The sequence below is a fragment of the Nycticebus coucang genome, chromosome 16 (genome assembly GCF_027406575.1).
Source record: "Nycticebus coucang isolate mNycCou1 chromosome 16, mNycCou1.pri, whole genome shotgun sequence".
NCBI classification, from domain to species: domain Eukaryota; kingdom Metazoa; phylum Chordata; class Mammalia; order Primates; family Lorisidae; genus Nycticebus; species Nycticebus coucang.
This window is the reverse complement of record NC_069795.1, coordinates 59,968,215-59,985,746: the sequence shown is the minus strand read 5'-3', so window position 1 is coordinate 59,985,746 and position 17,532 is coordinate 59,968,215. Positions and strand designations below refer to the sequence as shown.

At 33.7% G+C, this 17,532-nt stretch overlaps 1 protein-coding gene across 10 annotated transcripts in view; it reads left to right on the top strand.

Annotated features, from left to right (window-relative positions):
- The window catches only part of LOC128567619 (uncharacterized), a 170,028-nt gene that overhangs the window by 56,923 nt on the left and 95,573 nt on the right, over window positions 1-17,532 (top strand). For 4 of the 10 annotated variants that reach the window (XM_053564965.1, XM_053564962.1, XM_053564963.1 and 1 more), the window contains 2 exons: window positions 7,783-7,900; window positions 12,477-12,598. The exons of 4 other annotated variants lie outside the window; for them this stretch is intronic. The gene's annotated coding sequence lies outside the window, so the exon portion shown is untranslated. The remainder of the gene's footprint in view (window positions 1-7,782; window positions 7,901-12,476; window positions 12,599-17,532) is intronic. 2 more of the 10 variants (XM_053564967.1, XM_053564964.1) reach the window with 2 other exon arrangements.

The window sequence follows — 17,532 nt, the reverse complement described above, 5'->3', positions numbered from 1 at the left end:
TCACATTTTTTTCTCTTTCTTACAATAGAAAAACTGGTCTGAGAATTAAGTGCACTAATAAAATTTTCAAAAAAATCTCTAATATTATGTTTTTAATACAGGCAAGCTCTGCATCAAAGTGTCACCATCTGTGTAATGGGGTCAATGATTTATCCAGTCAGTTTTGTGGCCTAATTTTGTTTGACATTCAGCTGATTACCATCAGCTAATAGATACTATAATCATGTGTAGTGGGATGTCATCTCAGTTAACTCATTGTCTCTTTTAAAATTGACACTAAATAGAAACATGAGTTTCTTATTGAATAAGATGTGACTATCTTCAAGCCAAAAATAGATGACAGATTTTCTTCAGAGATATTCCCCGTTTCTCCACATTCCCCCAACAATAGTGATCATCTGAATAATCTGTTACATTTCAATGTCTGAATACTTACCTAGAGAATACTTAGAGAAAGTTCCTTTAATGAATTATCTACCCTACCCTAAAGTAGGGTACATAATTTATTTTTTATGGATTTGGTATTTCTGAAATATTCATATAGAAAAAATATCTCCCAGTGAAGAATTTTTTTAATATTATTTTTTTAATTAATGGTTTACATTTTTTAAGTATATATGAATATAAAGAAGTATATAAAACCTATCTGTAGCATTTAAATAATGAAATAAATACCTCCTCAACCATCTCTCAGTATGAAGAAATAGGACATGACTAGCAACTCAGAGGCACCTTGCCAAATGCATCCCTTTTACTCTCTCCCATTGGTAAGCTCTATCTCAAACTTTTATTATTTTTCTTTTTCTTTGTAGTTTTGCCATCTAGATATTTACCTTAATCATCATTATATTGTTTAGTTTTCCTAAGCTTAAATTTTGTACAAATTGAATCATATTGTACATATTTTTCTGTGAGTTTTCTTGATGAAAGCAAGATGATTTTGAGATTCATTTATGTTGATGAGTATTGATTGAATTCATCAATTTCACTTATGAATAATGTTTCACTATATGAATATTCTACAATTTATTTATGTATTGAATTACTGATGAACTTTTGGATTGCTCTTAGTTTTGCTATTATTTTTGAATATAATTCTCATGGACATGCTGATACTAGACATGTCTGCCTAGCAGAGGGACTGCTTAATTTCATCGAAAACATTTTTTTTAACATATAAAGAAAATCTTGGCAATGCTTAAGTGAATTAATTTCAGTAATTTGGTAATAGATTTAAAGTCTTTTTAATATTTCCTAGCAAATATGTACCTAGGATCATATATAAAGGACACGTGCATGTTTGCAGATAGAATGCAAGGTAAAGACTTAGGAATTATTTAATTAGCTTTACCAGCTCCAGTAGGAACTCTACACTTGCTGAAGAAAACATGGCAAAACTAAAAACTCATTGTCATTGTGTGTGTTCCTTGCTAGACCACCAAGCAAGAACACATTTGCCCAGCTAAGCCCTTCTAAAACCTTCTGAGGCAAGAACACATAGAGACAAGTCAAATATTTGTCTAGCTGACTTTTCCTGTCATGTTGGTCTTTATACAGGTGGCAGTCAATGATCCCTTCAAGTTTGTTTCTGGCCCTTTTATTACCATTCATTACATTCCAATTCCTAGCCAAAAAAAAAAATTATTAAGAGCCCAGTTAGTCATTGTATTATAAATGAAATCATGGCTTAGTATTCTTTGTTATTGAAGAGAGCTTAATAATTTTGTTTAACCTATATTTTACGTTGGGACTCTAGTTGTAATATCAATTCTTCCTACACAGTTTGAATGATTTGTATGCCACATATAAGTCTAGACATTTGGAAAACAAGGGTTTCTATGATAATGCACTCAGGGTCATTTGCAACCCCAGGGAGGCCTGAGTTTGCTCACTATCTCCCTCTGACAGGAAATATTAAGAAGTCAAGTACTTCTTGCCTTGGAATGAGGCTCTTCTGAGTTCTTGGGGTGGGGGTGTGAAGACACAGTTTTCTGAATTCCCTACTTGCTTGCCCTGACATCAGTTACCTATTATTTTCTTATTCAGTTTTCTTACCTGAATTCTTGGCTTTGAAAAGCTTAGTTAATTTCTTTGGTTTCTTAAGGACCCTATTCTACATTGCAAATGATCATGGTAAATGTAATTGGAGGTATCTTAATTTAGAGCTTGAGTGTGAATAACTGCCCTCAGCAGTGAACTACATTTCCTAGCACTGTATTATATTTCACTTCACCAAGAAATCCGTCTCTTTCTCCCTGACACTCACCCGAGAGTTCTCCAAGAGTTGGTCCTTCCAAGAGTTTTTTCTTGTCTTGTTGCTAGCTCTATTGCATATATATATATATTTATATATAAATATTTGCAATTAAACAATATCCAAAACAATTCTTGTGTTTAAAAGTTCTTTAAATCCAATATGTAGTGGCTTCTAGCTCAAGGATAATAGGAATATTAGAGTGTCTGAGTTTAGCTGCCTTCCCTTATCTTTTTTTTTTTTTTAGTACTATCTACTTGCTAAGGCATTAGAGATGCTATGAAGTCTAACTCAAATGTTTTCCATTACAATATTTTCTTTAGCAACACTTAAAGTTAAAAAAGGAAGTAGTAATATATACTCTTTCTGCTACTGTGGGGTTTTGGAGTCATTACCTGATAGGGTTGCTAGAGTGTGAATTTCAGATAATCAACAAATAGCTTTTTAGTGCAAATACATCCCATGTGACATTTAGGGCACACTTATATGAAAAAAATTATTCATTGTTTATCTGAAATTCAGATTTAACTGGGCATCCTGTATTTTACTCTGCTAAATCTGGCAATCTTAGCCTTAAATGCCAGCAAATGTTGGTTACTCTTTTAAAAAACACTACTTCCTCTAACACCATCCGTGTACTTCTTTGTAAAATCTAATTTTATAAAATCCCTTCTAGTTACTTTAGCAAGAACTTCTCTACCCCAACTTTCAATATCTGATCACTCCTGATATCTGATTATTTTCCTCATCTTCCATCATCTTCTAAGGAATGCCTGATCATCTTGGCTTTTGCTCACTTTGAATGCTGTTAAGTTGGTTTAGCCAGAATCTTCTGAACCTTGATTTCCACTTAGTAATTTTCCATCAACTGACCTCCACCCTGCTCTTTGCCTATAAATTCCTGCTTATCCAGTCTCTCTCCCTCACTACAAGACCTTGTTTCAGTGGCTCTCATGTTATATATTGTGATGATTCTGAGTAAAGTCTTCCTTACCATGCTTTAACAAGTATAATTGAATAATTTTTTAATGTGTCTAAGGATGAAACTTATAATAATGAACTTTAAGCTTTATACTAAAGCTGAGTAGATTTGCACTAGGTAGTGAAGATCATTGTCCAGTGATTTTTGAAGATTTCAGAGAAGTATCACTTTTCTCCCCAAAACTCTTAGTTCTCTATAGGGACAATGATGTCCCATGAAAAATCATCCTGAGATTCCAATATTCTAACTCTGTCTATTTACACACATAGTAATTTCAGGAAGATATAAGCCTGCACATGGAAAGACTGACTTGGGATAAGGCTGACCCACCTCACTTATGCAGACCCACTCTTCTCCAGTCAGTCATGCTATGTGGGCTTCACTTTTTTCTATCTTCATGGTGACTTTATTTCTGTGGCTTCTTTGCCAATTTTTTTTTTCCCTGGGTGGGCCTCTTTTGCGGATATGTTAATCTACTCTAATGAGTTTTTAACAATCTTGAGTTTTGAGAAGTGGTTTGAGCTTCTGTCCTTTTATATCCCAGGAAGCCATTCATATATACAAATGTAATTCCCCCAAGCAATCTCAAAAATATGGATAATGGCAGTAGTTTCTTTTGAAAAATGAAGGGAGGAAGGAAAAAAAGGGAGGGGAGAGAGAAGGAAAGGGAGGAAAAAAAGTCAGGAAGGATGGGGTGGCAGGCAAATGGAAGGAAGAGAGAGAGAGAGAGAGAAATGGAAATTTCTACCTCTATGAAGAAAGATAGAAAAAAGATTTGACGTTCCATTTCAATGGGCACAGTTAAATAAATAATACAATAAATATTAAATTTGGGGAGAATAAAGCAGCACTTATCCCCAAAGCTAGCAATAATCCATATTAATATAATATCTTTAGCCTTCCAAAAATGTTTCTACGCATGTTTGTGTGACTGTGAGTGTACTTTTCTGTGGGAGTGTATCTATAGTCATACATTTGAATGGATTCATACTCCATAAACTATTTTCAAATCTGCTTTTTAACTTAGTAGTATATTATAATGTTTTTTCATATAATTATACATCTAAAATGTTATTTTAGTAGCTGTGGAATATTTCACTGATGGAAGGCATAATTAATCTAATCAATCATCTGTTTTGTACTTTTAGCTTATTTCCAATTAACATCTTATGGTTAAATTTTTGCATACATCTTTATTTCCTTAGGATATATTATTAGTTGTTGAATTTCTGGAACCAGGTAGAGGGTATTTTTTCATATATGTATATATTTTACTTTAAAATAATTTTAGACTTACAGAAGAGTTTTAAGGGTAGTACAGAGAGTTTATATATACCCATCATCCATATTCTTCTAATGTTAACATCTTACACATGTATTAAGAAGTTAACATTGGTAAATACTATTAATTGAGCACCTACACTATTGTCTTTTTTTTCTGTTCCAGAATCCATTTCTTAAAACCATGTTGCACTTAGTTGTCATGTCTCCTTAAATTTTTCAAATTATTTTTTCATGACCATGGTACTTTTGAAGAGTCCCAGGGAACTATTTTGTAGAATGTCTCTCAGTTTGAATTTGTCTGATGTTCCATCATTATCAGACTAGAAATTATGACTGTATGGTTTAAAGGTTTCTGATGTATACATTATAAGGCTTTTTACCCAACATAACTGACAGGTTAGTTGAAATAAGTTGTTTAAAGAGGAAAATCTTGAAAAATGACACATACCCACCTCATAAGTTTTATATACTTTGTGTTCTTTTACTTGCCAGTATTTTGCAATTGGGCTAAGGTTTTGGTTTCTTCGTCTTATTTTCTATTATTAGTAAATTTTACTGACTGACGTTCTGAATCATCATTCTTTCATAGATCACAACTATAATGAAGCAAATCATTTATGCTTCTCATTTCAATTTGTTTAAAATGGAGAGATAAAGCCCTTGAAAAGCAGGTCTTGAAGATTTTTACAATTTTCTTTTAAATTGGCCTCATCCAGAACTAATGCGACAGCAATTTTCTTTTTCTTCTTTTTTTGAAATTTATATTCATTGATTCTTTTCAAAGCACTTGGTTTCCATTGGGAAAAAAATCACTTTTTCCCTTCTATATATTATTATTAAATAACAACTATAATAATGAATACAACGACTGAAATAAATAAGTTTAGGAAGAACATAACTGACTCTTGGTAGATAAACCTCTTTGGGTACTAACCATTGAGAAAGCAGTAGTGTTTGTGTGAATTTGAAAGCTGCTTCCTCGCTTTGAGTGTTCAGTATGTGGAAGGATTACTCAGTGTGCTTTGTAGAGAGCATGGTGAGTGCTGGTTGATCCTGAAACTCGTTATGAAAAGGTCATTTAAGAGAGCTGATGACGTAAAGCCAGTTGTCCTCCAGGGGAGTTGTAACTTATTTATGTTCACAATTACATAGTAGGAGAATTTCTGGTCCCTCACCCTTGGTAACTCTAGATAATAGTATGTCAAATTTGTAGTTTATGAAACTAGATTATATAGAAATAATCTACATCAGTAGTGGATGATTATATCTTTTTTTTTCATTACACTGAATGTATACATTTATTTTGGGAGACTATCCATTAAGTGGTTCCTTCTCTGAAAATAAAACCTTGTATAGCTCTCCATTTATTAAGGTTCCTTTTATTTTTTACAAAATTTTCTTCTCTTCCTTGTTAGCTTAGAGCTTTTTTTCATTTCCATACAAATTATATATATATATATTTCTTCATTTATTTTTACATATACATGTGTTCATTAGGTTTCCATTATTTTGCCTTCACAAAATTAAAAAGGCTTAAAATTTAATAACAATAACAATGTTTAAGATAAGGACTAGAAACAAAAACCTCGTAAAGAACGAACATAAATACATTCAGAAAAGGAATCAGACGATTATATCTTGATGATGACTAATAAGACTGAATTTTTTTCCATTTTCTTATAAATAATCTGTTTTTATTTGTTTACGATCTTATTGTATTTCTACACAGTTAGCAACTAAATTCACTGACCTGTCTTTATTTCAAGGTTTCCATACTGTGACCTGCTTCAATTACCTGGTAACTACTGTTCTATTAATTCTTGTTTTATAAATCTGGGTCTGCACTATGCTGTTTCAAAGCAGTCACTGTCTGGTGATTCTCAGCATGAACATCATAAACATTTTCCTTACTTAAAAAGCCAGATACTGAAAGAGAGGGATTATTCACCAATAGACGAGGGATTCAGCATTGGGATTAGAAACAACGTGTCCAGATAACCCATGTTATTTGCACTTACTTGGCCTGTCATTTCTGTCCCTTGTCTCTCTACATCCACTTCTACCACCCTCCTTTTGCTGGTCTTCCTACTGTTCTTGGAACACACTGAGCACATTCCCACCCTGGGTCTTTCTGCTAGCTGTTCCCTTTGCCAAGAACATTCTTTCCCTAATTATCTGCATGGCTAGCTCCCTTACCTCCTCCAAGTCTTTGCTCAAATATTACCTCTGCACTGAAGTCTACACTGATGGATGACTTTACTTTAAACTTCCCACCCCTACCATTTCTGACTCCCCTTATTTGGTCATTTTCTTTAGCAGTACTTACACTTTCCTCATATTATATCATATGCTTATTTATTACGTACATTGTCTAATTCCCTCTACCATTACTAGAATGAAAACTCCATTCTATAGCTAAAGATCATTGTTTTGTGTTTGATACATTACAACATCTCAGGGAAGTGTCTGAATCATAGTAAATAGTTAATACATATTTGGTAAGTGAATAAATCAATTTTAAAAGAAGATTTCAATGTATGAAAAGGAGAGGATTTTTTTTTATCATTTTACTTATTAATGATCTATTTTTTATTTATTTATGATCTTATTGTATTTCTGCACCTTTAGTAACCAAATTCACTGACCAGCAGAAAGGGAAATCCCTTCTATGGCACTTTGTCTATTTAGGCAAACATAGATGTTTTGTTTTATTTGTTTATTTATTATTATTTTAATAGTTTAGGGGGTATAAGTTAAATTCTATTACATGTGCATATTGTATAGTGATGGAGTCTGGGCTTTTGGTATACTTATCACCCAAGCAGTGCACATTTTATTCCACAGGTGAATTTTCATTCCTCGCCCCTCCCACCTTCTCCTTCTTTGTATCTCCAATGTCCATTACACCATTCTGTATGACCTAGTGTAGCCACCGTTTAGTTCCCACTTATAAGTGAGAATGTGTAGCATTTGTTTTTCTGTTCCTGAGTTACTTCACTTAAGATAATGGCCTCTAGTTCCACCCAAATTGGTGCAAAAAACACAATATTTCATTCTTTCATATTGATGAGTAGTACTCCATGGTGTGTGTGTGTGTGTGTGTGTGTGTGTGTGTGTGTGTGTGTGTATCTCACATATTTGTTTTTTCCATTCATTGGTTGATGGGCACTTACGCCAATTCTATATCTTGGCAATTGCGAATTGTGCTGTGATAAACATAAAAGTGTGAGTAACTTTGATATAATGATTTCTTTTCTTTTAGGTAGATACTCAGAAGTGGAATTGCAGGAATGAATGATACATGTACTTTTAGTTCTTTGAGAAATCGCTACACTGATCTCCATAGGAAATGTACTAATTTACATTCTCACCAGCAGTATGTAAGTGTTCCCCTTTCATTACACCCATACTAATATCTACGGGGCTTCTTGACTTTTTATCAATGGCTATTCTAATCGGACTAATATGGTATCTCATCCTGTTTCAATTTGCATTTACCTAATGATTAGTGATATTGAACATTTTTTCCTATATTATTGGCTATTTATGAAGAAAAATGCCTGTTCATGTCATTTGCCCTTTTTTTAATGAGATTGTTCATACGTCTTGCTGAATTATTTGAGTTTACTTATAGATTCTGAAGATTAGTCTTTTGCTGAACACATAGTTTGCAAATATTTTAACCCATTCTGTAGGTTGTCTGTTTTCTCTGTTGATTATTTCTTTTGCTGTGTGGAAGCTTTTCAGTTTAGTTATGTCTCATTTGCCTAATTTTGTTTTTGTTGCATTTGTTTTTGAGTTCTTAGTCATAAACTCTTTGTCTAGGCCAATGTTCAGAAGAGTTGTTCCTAGTCTTTCTTCTATAATTTTTATTGCTTCAGGTATTATATTGAAATATTAATCCATCTTGAATTAACTTTTCTATATAATGAGAGACAGGGATCTAGTTTCATTCTTCTGCATATGGCTATCCAATTTTCCCAACACCATTTATTGAATCATATATCCTTTTCACAGTGTATGTTTTTGTCTGTTGTGTGTGTTGAAGTTCAGTTGGTTGTAGGTATTAACACATGGTTTTGTTTCTGTTTCTCTATTCTCTATTGATCTATGTCTCTGCTTTTATGGTTATTTTGGTTATTATATCCTTGTAGTATAATTTGGGTAGTATGATGCTTCCAGTTTTGTTCTTTTTGCTTATCATTGCTTTGGCTATTTAGACTCATTTTTTGTTCCACATTAATTTTAAAATTGTTTTTTTCTAATTCTGTGAAAAATGACATTAGTATTTTGAAATAAATTTCGTTGATTCTATAGATTACTTTGAGTAGTATGATCATTTTAACAATATTGATTCTTCCAATCCATAAGCTGAGGATGTTTTTCCATTGTTTATGTTGTCTATGATTTTTCATCAGTGATTATAATTTTCCTCCTACAAATCTTTCACTTCCTGGTTAAATTTATTCGTAGGTATTTTTTTTTTTTCAGCTGTTGTAAATGGGATTGAGTTCTTGATTTGTTTTCCTCCACTTGGTCATCGTTGGTGTATAGAAATGCTGCTGATTATTGCACATTGATTTTATAACCTGAGACATTGCTGAATTCATTTATCAAATTTAAGAGTCTTTTGGAGGAATTGTTAGGGTTTCTAGGTATAAGATCGTATTATCAGTAAACAGAAATAACTTGACTTCCTCTTTTCCAGTTGGAATGCCCTTTATTTCTTTCTCTTGCCTGAATGTTCTGGTTAGGATTCCAGTTCTATGTTGAATAGAAGTAGTGACAGTGGCATCCTTGTCATGTTCCAGTTCTTATAGGGAATGTTTTCAACTTTTCCTCATTCAGTATAATGTTGGATGTTGCTTTGCCACATATGGCTTTTATGATTTTGACGTATGTTCCTGTTATGCCAAAATTTCTGAAGGCTTGTTATTATGAAGAGATGTTGGGTTTTATTGAATTCTTTTTCTACATCTACTGAGATGATCATATGGTTTTTGTGTTTGATTCTGTTTATGTGGCAAATCACATTTATTGACTTGCATATGTTGAACCATCATTGTATCCCTGGCATGAAATGCACTTAAATTTAGTAAACTTTCCTTTTGATGTATTGTTGGGTTTGATTTGTTAGTAATTTATTGAGAATTTTTGTATGTATGATCATCAGAGATGTTTGATCTGTAGTTTTCTTTTTCTTTTTGCACCTTTTCTTGGCTTTGGTATTGCCTTCTTAGAATGAGTTAGGGAGGATTCACTCCTTGGTCTTTTGGAATAGTTTCAGTAGGATTGGCAATGCTCGTTTTTTATGTCTGGTAGAATTGGGGTATGAATCCATCTGGTCCTGAGCTTTTTCTTTGGTTGTTTTGGGGAGATTTGTTTATTATTGATTTAATCTTGCTACTTTTTCTTGGTCTTCAGGGTTTCTGTTTCTTCCTGGTTAATTCCTGTAGATTTTCTCACTTATGAACATATAGTTTCTGATGATCTTTTGTATTTTTGTGGTATCAGTTGAAATGTTTCCTTTTTCTTTTCTGATTATGTTTATTTGGATCTTATTTTTATCTTTTCTAGCCAGAGGTTTATCAATTTTGTTTATATATTTGAAGCACATGTTTTTTCAGTTAGTTGAACTTTATATTAGCTTTTGGGTCTCCATTTCATGTATTTCTCTTTTTATCTTGGTTATATCCTTTTTTCTTCTAACTGGGCTTGGTTTGCTCTTGTTTTTCTAGTTCCTAGAGGTGCAAGGTTGGGTGTTAATTTGTGATCCTTCTACTTTTTTGAAGTAGACATTTAATATTATAAACTTCCCTCTTGATACTGATTTTTTTTTCTGTGTCTTACAGGTTTAGGCATGTGGTATTTTCATTTTTATTTATTTTATAAACTTATAAAATTCCTGTTATTTCTTTGTTGACCCAGTGATAATTCAGCAGCATGTTGTTTCATTACCACATTTTTGTGTATTTTCTGAAGTTTCTCTTTGTATTAATTTCTAGTTTTATTATCCTCTGTCTCTCTTCAGCTGGGCAGAGCTGCAGCTCTGTCAAGCTGAAATCAGACCAAGAGTGAAACACTGCCAAGCTTTAAACTCTAAAACTCTCACCGTGGGCCTATGACTGGGGTGGGGGTGGGGTTGGGGGGCTTGTAAGGCAAACAGCATAGGCAAGATAGTGGGAGTGGGGTGTCAGTTGTTCATGACTTCTTCTCAGAGCAGCCTATAACAGGCAGTGAGAATTGTCCTAGGAATAGTAGGAGGATTGGGCTCCCATATCCCTTCCTTACCTGGACAGGGCTGCAACTGTATCAGCCCAGTCTTAGTGTGAGAGTGATGTATTGCCTGGTCATAGACCCAAAAACTGTTTTGGGGTCTGTGACATGAGAGAGTGGAGCCCTTCTCAGGGAGCCTGTGCTGGCAGGAAACTGTCTGGAGTTCAGTTTACTCAGGACTCTGTCTCACAGCAGCTCACAGCAGTCAACTGCAGGATAGTGGGCACTGTTCCAGATGCATGCTGGAAAGTCTATTTCTTTCTGCCTTTCCCCAGCCTGGCAAGGGCTGCATCTGTATTATCCCAAACTCAGCCCAAGGGTGAGGCTCAGCCCAGTGTCAAACTCTCAAAGTGGCACTTTGGATGTGCTACAGGAAAGGTTGGAATTCCACCTAGGCAAGCAGTGTGATCTGGAAACTGTGAAAAATGCTGCCCCCTGATATCTCAGTCTCATAAACAGTTCCCAGCAGAATGGTAGGGACTTTCCCAAGGGTGCATGGGAGTACCTGGGCTCTGCTATCCCTCCTTGGAGCTGCACAGTGGCTACAAGCATGCCCAGGGTTCCCCATATCAAGGCTTTTAGAATGGCACGTGGCGTAAGCTGCTCTAGGCTCAGCCCAGTGTCAAACTCTCAAAATGGCACTTTGGATGAGCTACAGGAAAGGGTCCCCTTTCCTGTGGGTATGCCACATGGGTCCACTTTCTCGTGCATCATCTCTGTGCTAACTCCAAGTAGCTACATGTGGAACTCCCAAGACTTGTATACGTCAGGGGGTTCTCTTGTTGCCAAGATTGTAGAAGCTCATCTTGGAAAATGAAACCCTGGGGGCATCCAGATGCTTCTTCTGGCTATTAGCCAGTCCCCAGTTGGGCAAGGTGCCCTGAACCCTCTCTTTACCCACTTTTGGTACTTCCCTTCACTTCTCTGGTGAATCCTAGCATTTTCTCCCAGACAAACTGTGAGAATCTTCAAAATGTGAGAATCTTCTTATTATACAGTTCCTTTCTGTAGAGGATGCACATACCTTGTGTCCAGTCGGCCATCTTCGAAATACATTCCAAGCATAAGTACTTTAATCAGAGCCCTTTGTATGTATTGCTGCCACTTTTGTTGGCCATCCCGTAGGAGTGAATTTGGATCTTCAGGTCACATAGCCCCATTCTGTTTGTCTCTTCAAATGCCTTTGTTTGCCTATACAAGCCCAAAAAGGTCTTACACAAAAAGCCACTCTATAACTTAAACCTTTTCAGGTTAGAGATTCCCACACTCTAGGGCAAACCATACAGTTTTAACTAGTGTAGGGAGTTTCTCTCACATAAAATTCTTGACTTACTACTGGCTGATCAGGACCTTAAGTTGGGCATCCCTGGGTATAAGAAACTTGAGGGAATACTTCTAATACCCTGCTTTTAGTGCTCAGAAGCTGAATATCTGGCCTAAGGCAATGTTTTTCTCCCAACCTTTTCAGGAAAAAGAGAAATCACTGTAGGCAAAGACATTGTTGTTCTTCATTTTATTTCAACTCACTGAGACTATAATAGTTTGCCTTAAAATTTTTAAAGTAAGTTTCAAGAATGTTTTGTTTTAGACAATAATGAGCAGCTGTCAGTTCCATTTCTACTTAGGATGTAGTAAGCCACAAAAAATTGTTGCTTCCATATTTTTTCTTAAACCCATCAGAGAAATGAAGTTTCAAGACAGCTAAAGAAACTGAATATCAAAGCCCCCTCTGAGTAGAGAGAGGACACATGAATTGTTTCATCTTTAGCAGAGCATAGGTGAAAGAAGAGGCTTCCATGAAGGTAAGAAGAAATAGCTAAAATTTCAACAAATTCTTAAAGGCTAAGTGTGGCCTAGCATATCAATTTAGAATATCTGGAAGGCCCATTCTCAAAGGGAATTCACAGTCATTTGTAAAGTCTTTTCCGTGGGCTTTTATTGTATGCTCTTAAGAAAGATTGGCATCAGAGCAAAATAGCAGAGAAAGCTGTGCTTGAAACTACCAGAAAGAAGAGGAAGTTTGGTTGCCATGGGGATGGATGCAGGGATGCTGAGAGGGTCCTGTCCCCAAGGCACAGAGCACAGATTTTACCTAACACTAAGCCTAGATTAAGAGAATCATGAACAACCCTAGTTACTAGCAGTAAGTAGCCTTGAAATAATAAGCAATAGAGTTAACTGCTGAGGGACTAGGCAAGAACTGGGAGAGACATGTCCTCTGAAATGTGTATTCATGGGCTGATGAGATCTAAGAGTAGAGCAGGGACACACCATGGAAAGCCTCTAGCACCTCTAGGTCTCATACTAAACACAAACTCAACACTAGGGGAATATAAAGATTTGTGTGCTGAGATAATGACAGCAACAAAAAAGTTCAAACAGGACTTTTTTTTTTAAATAATGGTTGAAGAAGAGTTGAGCAAACATATCTGATGGTAACTGTGGTCTAATCTTGTACCCACCTCCTAGTTGTTGCACCAATATTCATGGTGTTGAAGCCATTTTAATGGCTATGGCCGTGGTGAATTATAAAAGAATACATTTATCATTGTTTCCAGTGGAATGATTTTTTTCAAATATTACATGCTGGAAAACATGTACAGACAATTTGGCTTTATGAAATTTCTGCTAGGAAAATCAATAGAACATAGACGATGCTAAATGTTAAAGTTATTTTTTTTAAAACAATATTTCCCTAGGTTCTCCAGCACATTCTCAAGCAGTTCTTTTATAAATTATGTAAACATTTGCAAGAGGCTATAGAATAACTAAAGAGACAATTCGTTTTTCAAGGTTAAATTTACTTATAATGTCTCATTCTTAGAAGGTCCTCCACTTTATGTTCTGCACATAAACATAATAGCACAGTTAGGAAACAAAAACTCAAAAATGTTGATTAATATAATTTCCATCACTTCATCTATGAATTTCCCAAGATTTCAACTTCAAATTTACATATAACATATGCTCAAAAGAGAGAGAGGAAGAAAACAGTAACAGCATTTACTTGTAATGTTTTCAGAATTTCAACTGAAAATTTGTTGATTACAAAATCAAATTTGGAATTCAAGATTACACTGAAAGCATACAGATGCAATTTTTCTTAAAAAAGCAACAATCACCTCAAACAACTCTTTTCTGTTTACATAAAGAGTTAAAAGCACCAACAATTTGGTTTGCTCATAAATTGTAACATAGCTCTGTTCTATGAAAAGTAGAAAAAAATACCTGAATCTTAAAGTAATTTTCTTAATATTTTGGTGGAGATAGAAAAATATAATCAAATTAACAATTCTTTTGTTTATAGGTGATGATAGTCCTAAAAAACAAAGTCAATTACTACCTATATTAGAGCTTTGTTGGAATAGTCCGATGTTCCTGGGAATGGTCTGAAGGATAAAAGAAAGGAAAGCCTGTGGCTCAATCTTGTCCGATGTGTAGACATAAGGTTTCACCAAATAAAAGTCAGTGGGACTATGTCTTTCCCATGTCTTCCTTAGGGAAAGGATGGTCTTTTTAAAATGTCTATATACAGACACACATATACATGTGTATTTATTTATATATACATTATTTATTTATTTTGCTTGCTAAGATAGTTTTTGATCTTCTTGTTCAGGTATTTTAAACCTTAGAAAAATGTAATGGGCACTTTGATTGATTTTTCTGGGGCACCCAAAGCAAATGAAAAAAGAATCATTTGCTTCAAGAATTAGTTGCCACATACCTTCTGGATTAGAGCTTCACTTTTATTCCGATGTAATTTGAACATACAGCATAGTCTGTTAAATCTTTTCTCTATTTCATTTTTATCATGCTTTCTTTTTTTTCTGAGTACAGCAGTAATATATGTTTATTATATAAAATCCAAGTATTATAGATATATGTCTTCCATAAAATTTCCCAAAGACATCAATAACTTAGGATGTGTACTTCCCATTGTGTTGCTTAAAATAGTATGATAGTTTGTGTTATAGAAAAAAATGATAAAAACCTTAGGATAAGATGCATGTGTGTGATTTTAAGGTTACATACTTATTCTCTGATCTTCCTTAGACCATATTCTTAGTCTATTCTCTCCTTATAAATTATGATACCACTATTTTCAACCCAATCTAAAGAATACCTTCAGGCTCAGCTCAATGATTCAATGGTGCTATCAGAAGTTGTCCAAAAGAAATCCATTTTGTTTGAAATTAGGTTTTGGCTAAGTAAAAATATCTCTAGTTTATTTTCCAAATGATGAAAAGATGTCAAAAAAAAAAAAAAGACACTGGAACTGAAAGAGTTTTGGCTTAATAGCATTCATTTAAAAGGTTAACTAAATAATATTTAAATTGCTTATATTTAACTTTATTATACTGCTTATATACACTAACACCTCACCTGCATATAACTTATTTAGCCCACAATCTCACCTACCCAGAACCTAGCTTGAAACCAAAAATAAAACCAAAACGTATCAGAGAACATGTTGTGTATCATTCTGACTTTTGAAAATTATTGTTTTAAGGCCCAGCATATGCACTATCTTGGTGGATAGTTATTACGTGTGTGTATTTGTAAAAAAATAGTATTCTCCCATTGTTAGATATAGTGTTCTATGTTGGTTGGGTACTACTATTCAAATCTTTCACGTACCTTTTTCCTATCTATTTGTTCTTTCAATATCTTAGGAGAAATTTTAGAACCTTCCACTCTAGTTTCTCTTTTTCTATTTTGCTTCATTTTGAACCTCTTATTAGGTTCATACACATTAATGATTGTCATGTCTTTTTGGCAAATTAATTCCTTTATAATTATGAAACGTCCTTCTACATCTCTAATACTTCTTGTCTTAACATCTATTTTGTCTGCTATTAATATAGCCACTTACATGCCAAGTTATTTTTTCATGTTTTCCCCCATTATTTTACTTTTGACCCTCTATATCTACTTACTTAATAGCATTTCCTTTAAAAAAATATACATATTTACATATTTTATATATATATACCTTTAATTTTTTTTTATACAATTGGCAATCTGTGTTTTTAAATTTGTATGTTCAGTGCTACTTTAGTTAATGTAATTATTGACACTTTGAGATTTAAGGCTACCATTTCACTTTCCATTTTCTATTTAATTTTTTTGGTTAATTTTTTCCTCCTACCCCCTTTTTGTAAATTAATTTAATATTTCTAAGTATTTAATTGTATTTCTTATTTTGGCTATATAGTTCCATTATAACTCTTTGGTCCATTTTTTTCTAGTGGTTTCTTTAGAGTTTACATACACATCCTTAACTTATTTCAGTCTGCTTGGAATTAGTGATAGCATAGGATATATAATTTAAGACTCTTAGAAAATTATGCTTACATTTATCACCTCCTAGATTATTGCGCCATTCCTATCATCCATTTTACTTGCACCTCTATAGAATTTCCTATAATTCATTTTTATTACTTTTAAAAACAAATTAAATTGTATTTTAATGATATTCAGAAACAGGAACAAAAGTATTTTCTATTTACCTACATATTTTTTATCCCTGGTAGTCTAAGTCTGAGGTTTTGTGTGGTCTCACTTCACTTCAGCCTAAAGAATTTCCTTTATGATTTCTTATAGTGTAGATTTACTGATAAAAATTATCCCTTTCTTTTTATGCCTGCAGCCTCTGCTATACTTCCAGAGTCATTAGAACCTGCATCACCACCAGGAATCCTTCAGTAGGCTCCTAAGTTATCTTTTCATTACTAGTTTTATTTTATTCTTAATATTTTTGCCAGATTTATACTTCTAAAAACATCAATCTGATAATCTAAGTTTATTCTTAGAATTTCCAATAAAGTCTAATAGCCTTCATGATAAATATCAGACTCTCAATCTTGTTATTCAAAATTCCTTGGTATCTAGTCCATGCCTCCTATTATAATTCTTGACCTGTATCTGATAATGCCAAAGCAAACTCCTTTGAGTTCCTAGAATTCTAGCTATCATTTGCTGTTAGTTATGTATTTTTACAAATATTCAAGGTAATAATTTTGTTATATACCACAGAAGAAAACAAGAAAAACTTAGCAAAATCACAAGTACTGTCTAAAATTTAAAGCAGAAGGGGATAGAGATTTCTCCCAAAGAAGTCTTTCAGAATTTAAATTTAATCTCCTTGAAGACAAGCAGGTTCCTAACTTTTGACTGGGAACCAGTAAGTCTGGATCCATTGTTAACTGTTATGTCCATTGTATAAGTTAATAAATAGTTTCCATTTGTTATTTGCTATGATCTGGTGTCTTTACATACTTCAATAAAATGAGAGATGAAGCAATTTTCTTTAGGTTAAACAGATGTAGAGACAGTATTTAACCTCAGTTCTATAGGACTATAAGGCCGGCAAGTATCAGAACTCTTTCTGTTTTCACGCTGTAGAGACTATTGTTAACCTAGATAGTTGTCGAAAATTATCCTACTGTTGTCATAACCATAGATCATAAACAGAGAGCTAAGGTAATTATTGTTGCTGTCTGTTTTAGAACAAAAATCTCTTACTAGTGAATAACCCCATCAATGTTCTAATTTTCTTATTTGTAACATGTTATTCATAATCATTCCTTATGGAAGGGAATAGAAATTCTTTGTAATAAAAGTAATGCCAAGTATTTGTAAGGTATTATAAGATATTTATAATAAAAACAAATGCCTTATAAACTTCCTTGAGTTGCTTGAAGAAACGTATGATAGAAAAGCAAGTTATTAG